We start from the raw sequence: 15,972 nt of genomic DNA, 5'->3' as shown, positions 1-15,972 counted from the left end.
CAGCATGGGGGAATGCATACACGGCTCAGCCCAACGCAGAGTATAAAAACTGAAGAACTAACAAAAAGAAATTTGATGTGAGCAATGGGCTTGAGCTGCTTTCAACCCACGTTTCCTTTGTAGCAAGTGGGGACACCCAGCGTTGTGGCAATGAGCTCATTATGGAGAGCAGTAACGGATCGATCACATCGGTGGTGTGATTGACCTTATCGCCACTGCTCTGTTTTGCTATTTGCTAAGTGTAGTTTACTTTTGTATTGTGATTTCAGTATATTTTTAATCACTCTGCTAAATCAAGAATTTCATATAACATCAATTATCTTCAAATAAATGAACTTGGTATTAAACATTTTACCCTCCATGCGTGGAATCTCTGAAAGAACCTGCCCAGAGCACTGGACTCTGACGAATGCTCTTATAATTTACTAGTTTGTCCATTTGACAGCAGAAAGGGGCTACTCCTTATACTTTGGCACAAACCCACTTCAGTTATTTATAGCTGTAAACATCGCTGTGCTTAACCTCCCTCCCACAAACAGATTCCCTCGGATTCTTTCATTTCGTGTCTTCTGTTTCCTATAGCTGTGCTGCAAAACACATCTGTTTAACAGCAACACTATCGCTAAGGGCTGCTGGCATTTTCGGTTTGACAAATACATCCACTTTCCCATTAACAAGGAGATACGTGTAACTGAAAACACTCCCGTGGCTCTCTGCTCCCTTGGCGCAGGCATCAACAGGAATATTTTGTAGGCCATTTAGGCCATGCATTAAACTAGCATTTTAAAGTATTAGCCTGCTTTAAGCAAACAGCTGTATGTTTGGAAAGAGTCCCACTGCATACAAGCAATACTTACAGGGGAAGCAGGAGGAAGGAATTCCTCAATAGCCAGGTCATATGGACACGAAACTTGCAAACAGAAGTTGTATGAACAGGATGTGCTGGGGGATTATAAGCAAATGAACAAGCACAAATCGAAGATGAATAACTGATACTGAAAGTGAAAAATATGCTCTATTATGTTGTACCTAAGATGAATGTAAGGTTATAGGTGAAGGGTTCATTAACTTTATGCATACATGCACATTTACATGAATACTAAACTGAAAGTACAAGGTGCAGCTAATTACAATAAAAATGACAGCGTTTACTTAAAAGCTTCCTTGACTCTACTGCTCCACACCACTGCCCTAAAAACCACTCTAATGTGGGTTTTCAGAGACCTTCTTGAAGCTAAGAAAATATGTATTTCACACAGGGATATAATCTGTGTTTGTTGGTTTGTTGTTGTTGTTGTTTGCAATTAATTCTGTTCTCACGGTGATGAAAGAACTGCTAAGAAAAACAACCGTATACAACAGTTAACCGATATTATAAGTGAACCATCCCAATAAATTAAAAACCTGTCCCAGCACATTCAGGCATAAAAACAATTGTACTAAGTACTAGGGGAGTGCTAACCACTTTTTAAATATGTAAAACATAGATGCAGACTCATCATCTTTCTTTCTGAAATTTATCAGCTTTAGGAAATCTATAAATACTATCCTTTTTTAGCAATACATTCAGTATCATTTAATGCTACATATTACTTTATTTGACACCCACTTCCCTGAACTGCAATACATTTCATTTTAAAGTCGAGATAATTTCTACATGTTCAGGGATTTGGGAAATTAACATTCCGCAGTACCAAAATTCTTTCTGCTTTGCTTAACATATGTTCTGAATCAAAATTACTCCGCACTTTTTTTTCTCCCTCTTCACATTAGGCCCTGGGAAAAAAATACACCCAGCCCAACGTCTGCATGTGTACACACACACTCACAACCCTGAGCAAGCGGTTTTACAGGAAAGCTGATGTATTTACTTCAACAATTGGTCTAATAACCCAAATGGCCAGTTGTTCTCTTGAGGTTACCAAATTACTTAAGGGAACAGTAAAATGCCAGGGGATTGCTGTTATTGTTCAAAGGCAGTCAGAATTCCCAGGCAGCCTCATCCTACTGCGCTAGCACTGCAGAGACGTCCAGCCACCAGTCGGTAGAGCACAACATGCATCATTTTAAAGAGATGTTAGGAAATCCAGCAGCATTCATCCAGTGGGAAGGGGATGTCTGCTCCCAGGATGCTGACGACCAGCTGAGGTGCCTCAGATATTGACAAAGAGAAAAGGATTTTGGATCCATCGCTCCTGCAAGGTAACAGCCAATGCAGCACAGCAAAACAGTGAGAGCTCCAATGCTACCAAGCTGCAACCAGATCGTACGGGTACATTAACATTCCTTACCCACACATGTGGGTGGAGTACAGGGGAGACAATTCAAAATCGATTTCTAATTGCCTCCAATTGCAGTGTAAAACAGCATATCTGTAGTTTCTTCTAGAAAGGGCTGAGCTATGCTAATGCCAAGATGCTCAACGTGAGCAAAGAGGATTTCAACTTCAACTTTGAACCACTCAATCAGATGCTCCCAGTAACAATCATTAATAGCTAATATTACTGAAGAAAACCTTAAGTTAGTATTTCTGGTGATTAATATAAGATTTAGCTGATAATATTTTGTGGTTATGTTCATATGGACCGCAAACTCCTTGGGATGTTAAGTGGCATGTAATATGCACGATAATCACTCAGCTAAGTACAGACACTCTTGCTAAAATCATTTAAAACACGTGCTGATTCTTATGTTACCTGTGGTACCCAAAGCCAAGCAAAATAAATTTTGTCCTTTTTTAGTGGATACGCTTTATATAAAACACTGCGGTCTACTTTGGAGGCTGCTATTGAACTTCGTATTTGTTACTGCCGTATTAAGACTGCAGTGTGGTGGGTGGAATTTCTTAAAATCTCTTTTGAACCAGGCAACTCAGTGAACATATTTTCTAGAGCCATTGCTCCTATTCCCTTGGAAGAAAGGACTTTCACAAAATCAAATTGGTAAAGCACAGTGGGTGAGATTTCATGATTCACTTCCTAGGGATGCAGTGCTTAACTTGCATCCAGAAAAGACAGCTTTGCAGGCCGTAAGTTAGTTTTGTACCATGCCTATCGTTTTCCAAGAATTAGATGGGTTTCCTGGCAAAATTCCTTGGGGACTGCCTGCTATACCACCCATAACAGGGCATAGATTGAAGATGTGTGGCCTTGGCCTTGAGAGCTCCCGCATTTCTGCTGCCCAGGCTGCACTGGAGAGCATGAGGAGAGGGGCTGCAAGAGGCTGAGCCAGGACCAGCTGCAGAGCATCCTCCCCAGCCCAGGCTCCCGGCACAACCTAAGGTGCACAAGGCTGAGGTCTCACCCAGGGATCCTGGTCTGGGTTATTTTTCACTCCTGTGCTGAGGTCTCACTTGGCTTGAAACTACCGCCTCTCACCTGATGAGCGACTGCTGAAGTAATTTAGACGTGTAGTACCTCAGCTTTAAGCTTTCGGAGCTGTTTGTCAAATACCTTGCTTTGTATTTAGGTATCTTTGCCCTGCTGTCCTCCCACTCCAAAACTCCATCGCATACTGATACACATTTTTCTTGTTTTCACTTTTAAAGGAAAAGACATAAAAGTAAGCTCTGCTAGAGATATTTCCAATCAAGTGGTTAAATGTAAACACCTGAAATAACTGCATTTGCACTACAGTAATACATCTTAAGCCCCTTTTTTTTCCTCAAATAGGGATTAAAACCAATTACAGCAAATATATTTAAACAGCAGTCCTGCTACAGTTAAAAAGCAAGACATACATTTTACATTTGTCTCTTCGCAATACTTTGAGACAACCCATGCCAACTTTCACATGAGGTTGTACCATTTAGTAGAGAAAAAAAGTTCAGAAGTTTCAGAAGTTCATAGTACAAAAAAAAACACAGAAAATTCAATATATTTATATTTTTAAAATATAATAGGGTGCAACCATGAAGAGCCTCGGAAGGCCACTTGATACACCTGAGTACAGTGCCAACCCCACCCCAAGAGTCCTGGAGCTCCTGCACCCAGGGGGAGGAAGCAGAGGTTCTAGCAGACTCACAACAAAAGCAGCAGCATCTCCTCATTTTGTGTGGGCAGCCCTAATTACCCTCATATATCACTCATTTGCAACAGTTAACAGATGGGTAACTTGACCTACTCCCTTTCAAGGAAAGCAATCATCCATCCATCGGCCTGTTTTGATTTCATGGCAGTGTTTTTCAGGCTTTGTACCAGGCCCTAGAAACTACAAATCAGTCTAAAAGGCTCATGAATGACACCTGAAAAAGAGCAAGTCTTACTAAGTCTTACCAGTGTTATAATGGAAATTTTACCATCAGTGGCATTTTTCATATTAATAGGATCTGTAAAAGCAAGAAGGGTGAAGACAATTGCTGGATGATAACTGAAGTCTCTTACAGTGACAGCAGGGTTGCTTCTTGGTTTGGGTTCTTAAGAAGCAAATACCAACTATTTGGGAAAAAGGTGCTGGGAGAAGGAAAAACAGTGCAATAACAAAGTGAAAGCAATGCAGACCGGGCAGCACCTTGCATTTGGATGAGTTAAAAGTTAAGTTGAAGCATATAAGTTTATTCTAGCAATCGGTTAGCTCGCAGAGGATCACACAACATGAGATCCCCATCCCCTGCAGCCAGCCTACCCACCTCAGTGACCTCGGCCAGCACAGCCACTGCCAGCATCAGCTTTGGGCCAGAACACCTTGCCCTTTTGACTCCCGTTTCCCTGCTCTCTTTGGGATCGCTGGCTGCGTTTCATTTATTACAGCAGCTGGCTCTTTCAGATCCTCCTACGCACGTGGGCTTTGTACATGCAAAATATCATCTCCCCCTGGACAGGGAAGGACGAAAAAACACAGTTGAGTGTTTCAGACTGCTGTCTTTGATTTGCACAGGGCTAATCGCTGCTGTGTCCAAGAGGCCCGAGTCCCGGGGCTGCGCACAGCCGTGCTGCCGCAGGGCCCGGCCGCACAGCGGGGCCGGGGCTGTGCTCTCCTACGGTGCCCCCTGTTCCTCTGGGTCCCTCACCCCCACGGGCTGCCACCCTCACCCTGCCATCTCAGGGCCGCCAGCTAGCCAGAAGTAAGGCAGAGGAGAAAATAATAATAATAATAAAAATCCAACGCTTTGCCTTCTCCCTTCTCACCAGTCAAGACAGGCTCGAAGACACACAAGCACTTCCCTACCCACACGGCGTGATCTGACGCTGCTCAGGGGCTGGGGGAATGCTGCAGGCCTCTCCTCCCTCCCCCCGAGGGGCTGGGTGATTCATCCACATCGTGCAGGCGTCAAAAACAGCAGCAGGGTACAGGGGGTGCAGGCGTATCGAACAACAGGCCCGGAGCTGTGCAAAAACGCTGCTTCCAGTCTTCTGCGACGGGACCCAGGGAAATTCCTCATCTCTCAGGCCTGGACGTGCTGCTTCGATGGCTCCCTCCTGGGCTGGGAGGATGCCTAGGAGTGTGCCATCCCCTCTGACTCCAGCAGCTGGTTTCCCTCAAGATTTGGAGTAGCTGTAACCCATTTGGGCTCCACCCCGCCAGAACTGCAAGGCACATGAGGGACTTATCACAGAATCACAGAACATCCCGAGTTGGAAGGGACCTGTAAGGAACATCGAGTCCAACTCCTGCCACCACACAGGTCTACCCAAAATTTCAGACCTCGTGACTAAGTGCACAGTCTAAACGCTTCTTAAATTCAGACGGGCTTCTCCTTGTCTGAAGCCTCGGCACAGCTCGTGTGACAGCACCCAGCATCTGGGACATCGCCGCCGTTTGTAGGATAAAACCAGAGTAAGACCCAAAGAGAAAGGCATCTAACGCTAACATGGCTTCTGCAAACACCGACATAAACCATACAGTAAGCTGCTAAGTAAGTGGTGAAGAAAATCTGCACATTGCTTTATGGGTGGAAAAATAAATCAAATGGAGCAGTGGTGGAAGACATGTCAGCAATCAGATATGAAGCACAACCTAAAGTGAAAACTAACAAAATGAATACCCTTAAATACAATATGCTGGTCATAGCTGCTTTCTCTATCCCTCCATAACTCTAAAAATCTTCATATTTTTAGTGTTAAATGACCACAGATGATGATTTTTTTTAATTAGTTTGTTCTTTATAGCCAGTAAAATATTTGCTAGCTTTTACACAGAAATTTTCTGCTAAAGAGCTTTATTTGAAATGCTCACTGTTGCTGCAGAAGACAAGTGTTGGACTCCCTCATTTCCAGGTTAAGCTACTTCTAAAACTGCAAACTTTAGCAAATCCAGAAAATGAAGGTTTCCGAGTAGTCTGTACACACCTCCATGATTCCAGGGGCTGCAGGGATTCACGCTCCTATGTCATCAGCATACTTTTGGGGAAAAGCCAAGCAACATCTGGAGTATAAGGTTAGGCTCCTATTTTTAAATGCTCTGTTCGTGTACATGTAGCGATCTAGTTCTTAATTGTTCACATGGTTAGTACATGAAGAAAAAATTTTAACACACTAATCCAATTTTACTTCAAAGTGTCAGAGACCATATGGAATACGCCAAGTGTTTATCAGACAGTTGTTTGGTTCTGCATTTGTGTCCAGCCACCAGGCTGCCATAAATAAGGCCCCAGAAAAGCATGTTTTTAGGGTACAAGCACATGGACAACAGCATCAAGGCTACCAATTCAAAGTGTGAGCAGGACTGACTATTACACCAAAGTTCTGCAGACTCTGAGACTTGATTCGCAGTGTTTCAGCTTCTGCTTTAATGGGATTTTTAAGATTCAAAAGCACTATTAGTGAGGATAGAATCCTAGAATCCTAGACTGGTATTTGCAATTCATGTCCAGTGAAAAACGAGACTCCTTCCATCACAGAACTTTGTCTTAAAAACAACAAAAAAAAAAGCAAACAAGCAAACAGAAACCAAAACCAAACCACGCAATGTGTATGAAACTGAATTCCAGGAGTATCAGCTTAATAGCAGCATTAACCCAGAGAAGAACAGCTGTGGGGTGCACCGGCTCGCTACGCCCCTCCCGTTTCCAGCCTGGGCTCTGCCCAGACTTGGAGACAGAGGCAGGCTGGAAGGCAAGGAAGAAAAGCTGATAAATACTCCTGGGGTTTGAGGAAAAAGACCACCAGCAGATGTGGAAAAGTTTCTTAGCTCTGGACACTCCTCATGTACTGCACGCCCAGCCAGAGTGCTCTTTCCCACATCGCTCTTCCACGAAGGCATCGCAGAGGCACTATGGCGTTACACGTGGGACCAAACGATTCGCAGGTGACTGCGAAGAAATGGCCCTGTTAACCTCCTCTGCCCCCTTCCCCCCTTCCTTTTAGTAAAGGACTTTGTGTTTTGTGAACTGCGTGGTGACCACATGCAAGTATTTTCCCATTGTGCTGAAGGGGAGGCTGCCTCCCCAGCAAGCACGCTCACAGTGGCTCTTTTATTCACAGCGGGCTGGCAGCCGGGTGAGTGGGCTGAGGATGACAGCCTCCTTGCGAGAACAAGCAGGAAGCTGGAGAAACACTAATCGCTGCCTTCATTTTCGCTGCACAACCCCTCCTCTGCCTGCTTCAGGAGGCAGCTCTCGCCCTGCTGTGCTGCCACAGCCACACAGGAGTCGCCACGTGGGAGCGCTGGAAATGGGCTTCCTTACGGGGCCGAAACGCAGAGACCCAGCAGAGTGGGGACCGGGAACCACTCCTCCTCTAACACCTTGTGGGATCGCCACACAAGTCCCGAAGACAGACTGAGGCCCTTCTCTTTACTCAAAAAAAGTGACAAAAACAACCACAAAACTTGAATTTCCTGCTCCCATGAGACCCTTGCTTTCTCAGCAGGGCTTTAGACCGACTAGGAGACCCATAAACTTACTGAGAACCTCAGTGGAAATCAAAGGTTCCTGTTTGGGCTTAGGCCAGCTTCACACAGAGAAGATGCTGCCTTTTTTTTTCTTCACAAATAACAGGAATGGTGAAGGGCAAAGAGAGGCTACGCAGATCACGGAGACATCTAATTATGCTTTGCTTTTAAACTTGCAAGAGATTTGCAGCTTTTTGACAAGCCTACAAGGATACAGCGTTTTAAAATTTTGCATCATAAAGTTTCACAGCCGATACCCTGACAGCCAGCAAAACAGATAATAGCTTGCTGAGATTTTGCAACGTATAAAATTCAGTCTGTGGGTGGTGTTCCTGAAGTAGCAGTCTTCCTCCTGAGAAGGTTACTATTGCGTCCCTTGGTTACAGGGAGGAGAACAAAATAGTTCACCACAGCAGGACACGCACTAATAGCCCGCTTCTGCACACCAAGTGCTTTTGTCATGCTCCGTGCCAGAGGCAGAGTAAAACACAGACACCACAGGAATTCACTGCATTTTATTAATGTACACCCTCGTATCATTTACAGCTATTAGCGAAACTACCACATTGCAGATCTTAAAATTATATTTTCCTGTGCAGTAGAAGGAAAGAATGTTTAAGAGGAGTCACTTACTAAAAGGGAAAAAGAATTACATGTGAAGTTTATGTCTTCAACTTAAGAAAGATTCTAGACAATGTGGAATCGGAACATCCAAAAATTAGAATATCCCTTAGTTGCCCTGGCTCCTACAAAACTTTGTTTTATGCATTATATCCTTTGTGCATTCCACCCTTAATAGAAGTGTTGGCTCAGATGCCTGAAGGACAGCGAGGACTAACTTCCTTGCAGTTAAATCAAGAAACCACAGTTTCCACTTCATGTGGGCTTTGTTTCAGGGCTAGAACACTTGATCATATGGTATTAATATAGAGCTAAAAAACCCGACCAGAAAGGCCTTAATCATACCATGATTTTAGACAAACTTTAGCTCAGTACCACTCTGTCTGGTGGTTGCTTAATTATAAATGGCAAGCAAAATCTCATTGTAACTAACATTTTTGGGGACTGGAAGGTTCTAGCTCAAAAAAAAAAAAAAGAGTATTTATTTAGTATCATATAAACACGACATGTTTGAGAATTAAAACGTCAGACCTCAAGATGGATCCAGCAACGTGGTGTGGCTGCTTGAACCCCCCATCCATGCACAGCATGGCCAAGGATAGAGAACGACGTTGATGCGAAACCTCCCAGCAGCAGAGCTCCACAGAGACCCACCTTTCCCCTTGTCAGCCAGACACCACGTGCAGTGGCTGACAGAGTGCCACGAGCAGGACGATGGTACCGCAGCTGTCTTACTTGGGCTGCCCTCCAGCCCCTCTGAGGTATTCCCCCCTGGCTACAGCCCCTCGGGGCTCTGGAGGTTTCATCTCCAGAAGAAAGCAACAGGACTGTTTGATGCGGGACTGCTGCTCCCTGGCATTTGACTTACCTTTCACATCTTCTGACTTAGTCTGACTCCTTTTCTTTGCAGATCCAAAGTGCTGCAATTACCAGATAAAGCTCTGAAAGCATAAAAATCCTGTAATTTAGACATAATAAGGAGTTTTTACACCACTTATCTTAGGCTGCCAGAAGCATTTAAATCCAGTATCTTCAGGGAAGATCACCATTTTCTGCACTGGTAATGCATGGAATACACTCCTTATTTTGGTACTCTGCTTTGCAAACCAGTTAAATGCCCATGCTACCTTCCAATTAATATGAAAAATCATTCCATGTACATGAAGATATATGCAGAAATATGCATATGCATCTACATGAAGATATTTGCAGAAAAATCATGTGGCAATTCAGAAAAAAGTTTAGATAGTCTAAGAAGTACTTGGTAGGCAAAGGAAAAAGGGAAACTGATTAACAAAGCAGAATTCCCTTTAGTTGACTCGAATTCAGCTGTGTTCATTTATTTAACAGATGTCATAGATGGCAGACCATTATTTGTCAGTTTAGAGCAATTTCACAAAGCAGTCTTTAGCCCCCAGTGGTATTATCTCCTTTTGCTTTCTGACCACTACAAAGTGGCTAAAAATGTAGTTACTCAGCCTGTTATCAATACTGATACCACCATAAGGGTGAAAGCAATGCATAAAACCCACATCGCTGTCCAGGAAAATCATCTCCTAATTAAGAAAACACACGGAGGCAATGAAATTAAGTGATACTCTTGTCTTTAGATGGTTGAATTCCAGCTTGCCTAGGATCTTCACTAAGTCAATCCACAAGCATACTGATACAAACAAGTCTGCCTACAAAATTAAGGTTCCTGCATTTTACATGTTCTCTCCTTTTAATTACACCTAAATAATAGCATTAAGATTTTACTCAGGATGTATACAGTCCCATACCTTGCAACCACATGTTTTTTGCTTGCTGTCCACTGTGTTTAGAAGAGAAAGCAAAGCAGATGCTGTATGATTTTATATAGCAAGAAACACTCGCACAAATTGGGCAGCAATAAATTATCTTATTCTAAACCATCCTGAAAGAGTGATCTTGCCGAAAGATGTCCTTTGAGAAAATACAATGAGAGAGTAGTATGGCAAAGACATAACACTAAGGCAGGCTGGAAACTAGTTTAAAAAGCAATCTGTTTTTCCTTCTATGCTTAACAGAGAACATTATCATAATCAAACCACGTTTTAAAATCAATTGGTTTCCATTTCTCCTTGGAGTGCTTTCATCCCAATGCCTCCTCTAGATCTTTCCAATAACGACTGCATTTGCACCTCAGTTTCAGTTGACATTTGAATTACCCTACACGATAAATGTTAGCTGAGGGTAGAAGCACGTTACTTAACAGTTCCTATACATGAATATAATGTATCCCCTTAATTACAGCTAATCTGCCCGCACTGCCACCCCGCTCCCCCCGAAAAAAGCCGAGCCACAAGCAGAGGCCGGAGCTGTAACAGTGCATTCGTTTACCACGGTGTCGGAAACAAAGGATAGTAGTGGGCAAGCTTTCAAAATACAAATTCCTCTACTGTGAGAGTCCTCCTGTTTTCAATCTGTTACAGTTAAATGCCCGTGCTCATTAAAGGCACGTTTTGCACAAACAGGCCTTAAAGAGCAGTGAAATGTTCACTTTCAAGTAAACACGGTTGCTCACAAGTCAACATGGTATCACCTTTTCTCTTGGCTGTATGGGGATGCAAAAAGATCACCAGTTACCTGCCAAGAATAACATAACAACCAAACCCGCAGTGCTTAATCATATATGCTTTTTTCCAAATACTGCATACAATCTTTCATGGGTAGCCAACTTAAATTGGCTTAGATCACTCCCTTGTTTTTTAAGCGCTTTATTTATTTATTTTTAAGGCTGTTAACTGATTTAAGGTCATTATGGTAAATAACCGAAACTTCCACAAATTTGGTAAACATTTAGGAAAGTTATTGGATGTATGCCTTTAATTAGACTTTCTATTTCAACTTAGGAAAGGCTCCCTAACGACATTAGTCTGCACTTACAAGCTATAGGGCTCGTGTGACTTCAGGCAACCTATTTTTGGAAGGGTGGAAGGAAAACCACCTATGAGAGTGAAGAAAGTGCCATTTCTTTCTTCAGATTTTTTTTTTCCCCAATGACCTGCATCAATATTTGCCTGAAGAGACAGGGCTTTTGTTTTTTGTTTTTCCCCCAGGTATACACTACATCAGAGTACTGCGGCTCCCAATCCCTTATCCCTGGGTAGGGAAAAGGGACACAAGGAAAGGATGTGCAGTTTCCTTCTCCTGAGGACAGAAACTTTCTCTTGGCATGCATTGCTGAAAAACAGCCTCAATGCAATTCATCCCATACAAGTAAAGCACACAGGATTTTGAGGTAGAATTCCATTACTTTTCCATTTTTTAAACGGCTCACGTTTTTGGTATTTTAAGCCACAATTTGCAATGGACAGAACCCCATATCCAAATGTATCAGAATTACTTCATGTTCCTTCTGCAACAGTACACAGATGCCATCCAATTTGGGACCCCAGACCATTGCAACACACAACATAAAAAGGATCAGCATCAAAGAAAGCATTAAGGCAATCCTTTTCTCTAGAGACGTTTGGTTAGATCTAAAGAGTCTGCATGTCTATCAGTTCAGCATCTCTCTTGCTTTGCAACTTTATCCTTGCTATCTGAATATGGCAACGTTGTCTGGATCGGAGGAATGTTAATGAACATTAACAGTCATGGCTACTTCACAGAAATCTCTCCTTGTAGCACCCTCACGATCCTATTAAGCAATTCTCCAACCATGCAGGAAGTACCTTTATAAGGAGAGCTTTACGTCCTGGATTCAGGATTGCTGCTGATCATTACATTTTCGAAGCCCTGGCTTGTTACTAAAAAGCATGTGTGTAAGGAGAAAAGATGTAAATGGAAGGAGGAGAGAAACCTGCTATGAACAGTGATGCACGATGACCTTCATGAGGCTCCAGATGAGATTCTGTATCAGCCTAAACATCCTTCATTTTTATCCAGATAGGAAGATCTACTCCTTCCCTCTTGTCTTAGGCCCACCCAGGCCCACTTAGGCCAACGAACCTTTTCCACCATTAGCAATGTCATTTACACAGAAAGCTGCAAACCGTTGAGCTACTCCTTAGTTTTACTCAAATTGCTGTCAATCTGGCTTGAACTTTAAAAATTCTTATACTTTAGGCGTGTGTTTATTTACCTTTGCTTAGTTATAAAAACATATCAATAGTCCTCACATCTACCCTGCAGGTTCATATCCCTGCTATGAATCATGATAGATGCCTTAGTGACTTTAAATATAAACTCTTCCGTATCCCACATCCTAATCCTCTTGTCAGGGAACTTAAATTCATCAGGTTAGAACAAGACCAAAGGGAACACAATTGCTGGTGTACGAAAGAACTGGAGATCCCAGATGTAGTCACTGAAGCAGGGGGAGGTTGTTATCTTCTTGAGTCATAAAGCAAATGAAAGGGTCTTTTTCTCAAGATTAAAAAGAAAACAACAACCAAACATACCTATCAGATAACAAAATCTATATTCCATGCAGTTCCAGAAGCGTATAAAGGCAAGCTCAATATAAGTCACTGTCAAGTGTGGTACCTTTTATCTTGACAGCAAAAGCAACATCTATAGTGGAGCATGAATTATCGTCATCCTTCTCAACTAATCACTTAAGAACAGATATCCTCTTAACTGGCTACTCATCTTATACTTGTAAATACATAACAAGAATGATGGAAAATGTTAAAAACAAATTAATTCCCTTATTGAATGAAGGTTTTTCAAAAAATAGGACTGGATTGTCAAAACAAACGTGACAATTACTCCCCTAATACAATGCAGGGTACTTTCACTGACAGCAAGCAAGGCAGAGAATTGACTATTCCACATTGATTTCTGTTTGTGTGCTTGAAATGGGTTTTAGCCAGACAAATTCTGGGTTATCCAGAGCCAGAGGGTAGGTACAGCCCACCTGGTAGATCCTCAGTGACAGCATTCAACCACTGCTTTGACTAAAAACATGCATCAAAGTCAGGAAATGATGCTGAACCACTACAAGGGGGCTTCTAGCAGATGCATTGTTGGTGGTGGGTTTTTTTTTTGTTGTTTTTTGTTTGTTTGTTTTTTTAAATAGTAGCAGCAAATACTTACTGCCTATGGGCTGAATTTGAACCAGTGGTTCTATAAATTGTGTTATCTTTTGTTGGGTTCTCAGTTATTGCAATTTACTAGTGTGACTACTAAAATAATTAAACCTGTTCACCTGATTAGCCCATTATATTGGCACTCCCAAAGGCCGTACTTCTTTATGCATTTAGACACAGCTTAGTCTATATTCAGCCCCCGAATACACAATTATTACAAAGTAATTAGCAATCTTTTACTGTAGTTTGGATTTAGATGAATCAGACTTTACGCCAACAGATACATTTTTATAAAACATTCAGAAAAAAAAATGGAAATAGGATTTTCCACACCAGATTAGACCATTAGTGTATGTAACATGGGATTTGCCTTTGGCACTGACTCAATACTGCAGATTTATAAGAAAGCGACAAAGAATGCCTAATTAAAAAAAAAAAGTGCGTTATGCAACTCTGCATTATGCACGTTGAAAGAGCAAAGGATAAGGGAAAGAGTATCATCTTACATAAACTCAGATGCTAAGTTAGGCCATTTCTCAAGAGTTTCTGCACTATTTGAGGTTATAATTCTGCAGGCAGTCTAAGGAACAATTAAGAACAATGCCAAAATATTCTCACAAGCACTACAAGTGACAACACATTTGGAAATAAAACAGATAATGGTGTCTTGACAGTGCTGTCAAGCACTTACATTAGATAAAGGAAGTTTAAAAGAACTGGTGGGGAGAAGTTTCCAGTGGACACAAGAAGAGACGTTCTGCAGAAGTGATTCCAGAAGGAACCTGCCAGGGAATCCTCTATAGGACACCGATTCCCTCCACATCCCAACCTGTATGGACTGCTGAACTGAGCTCGGTTAAAAAGATGCCTAAGAAGGGGAGGATTTGGTTTTCACCCAGATCAAATCACTGACTTGGGGTAGTGGGTGGCAGTGGCGGCAGCGCAGTTGAAAGGGAAGACAGATGAGTGACTGGAGTCTTCAACACTGGAGTTGCACCCTGATTTTCTTCACATATGCAGGAATACCAGTACACCCATTTTCTCACTTGATTTCCCATTTTTGGAGATGAGAAGAGATGCTCACAATATACATTGCTTAAGATGTTTCAGGCTTAACAAGAAATTGCTCACGAGGGAGCTATTTTGACAATCAGAAAATAATCCCCCATACTTTTAATTAGGGCTAAACAAGTCTTTCCCAGGCAAAGGAGTGCTCAGTCCAGACTGATGTTGGTTAAAACCCCACCCTTAGATTGGTAGACACAGCAGCTGTGGGATAGCATTATATGCTATGTTGAGGTCCAACCAATACCTAAAGCAAAGAAGGAGAAAAAATGGTAGAAAAAGGGTAAAAATAGGAAACTTCAAGACAGCTATGTAGGAAAAGATCAACTTACAGGCAAACCATAGTGGACTGGAGTAGTAAGCAAGACACAAGACCAGGCCACACAGCAGAAAAAGAACTTGCTTCTGGGATCCCTTTCTACTGCAATTTCACTTGGGATCAGTTTTCAACTAACAAGCAATTTTGCCAAGCCAAATGTTGAAACAGAACATTCTTTGGCTGAATAATAATTAAAATATTGAAAATAGTTAAATAGTTATTTGCAGTAAACTCGGACAATCTTAGCTGTGTGGGGGTACTTCCTGAAGAAGGATATTCCATAACCCAAAGCATTCTTGCAAAATACCACAAGTTCTGTTCCCATCAAGAACCATGCAGAAAAAGCTGAGCTAAAAAAAAATATGATTAATTTTAAAACGTGGATGTGAAGTAAAGGCAAAAGAGCATGCAGAGTAGACTGCATTTCCCAGAACAAAGTACAGCATTTCAGGGAGAAAGACTGACATTAACTATTTCTGAGATCATGGCTTTCTATAGATAGAAACTAGAAGCTTCTGCTGCTCTGCTGTGAGACCCAGCAATACAATCTTCCCAAGTGCAGAACCTGCCCAGTGGCCCCATCTTTGCCATCACAGATAGCAATAAGCAAATGATTACAGAAAGCTTCTTGGAAGAAGTCAGACCACTTCCTCTCAAAAGCAACTTGATTTGTATACTAAATGAGCTGATCTTTATTAAATCATTGTACATTTTGCATCAAAATGTCTATTTTTTTTAGACTTTCTACCACAGACGCTTGATATAACATCAAACCATAGTTAAATACAACATCAATTAGCTCTCTGTTATAACTCTGTTTTCATCCAAGTGTTGAAAATGCTTGGATGGCCTATTAAAAGCTTCAGCCTTTGCCGCTTTATCACCTAAGACTTTAACACCACAAACACACACAAACTGACAGTCTGGCAGTTGGCAAGCAGGTTCGCTGAGAAAAACCATCATTACATGAAATTTATTCCATCAACTCAGTAAGGCAACATCTGCAATAGTCACACCTCCAAGGGCTAATGATTTATAATAGAGGTATCTAATAGCCATTTAACTTTTCCCAAAATTAGG

The 15,972-nt window shown here is 42.0% G+C and overlaps 1 protein-coding gene and 1 long non-coding RNA gene across 7 annotated transcripts in view; one reads left to right on the top strand and one right to left on the bottom strand.

Moving 5' to 3' along the window:
- Window positions 1-15,972, bottom strand: part of FAM171A1 (family with sequence similarity 171 member A1) — an 89,094-nt gene that overhangs the window by 50,088 nt on the left and 23,034 nt on the right. The gene's annotated exons all lie outside the window — the stretch shown is intronic.
- On the top strand, window positions 2,484-11,376 carry LOC308191234. The gene is made up of 2 exons (XR_013947825.1): window positions 2,484-7,245; window positions 7,422-11,376. It is a non-coding gene; the product is annotated as an uncharacterized lncRNA (long non-coding RNA).

The sequence above is a fragment of the Anser brachyrhynchus genome (assembly GCF_964034855.1).
Source record: "Anser brachyrhynchus genome assembly, chromosome: 2".
Taxonomy (NCBI): domain Eukaryota; kingdom Metazoa; phylum Chordata; class Aves; order Anseriformes; family Anatidae; genus Anser; species Anser brachyrhynchus.
The sequence above is the reverse complement of the archived record's forward strand: the minus strand, read 5'-3'. Positions and strand labels throughout refer to the sequence as shown.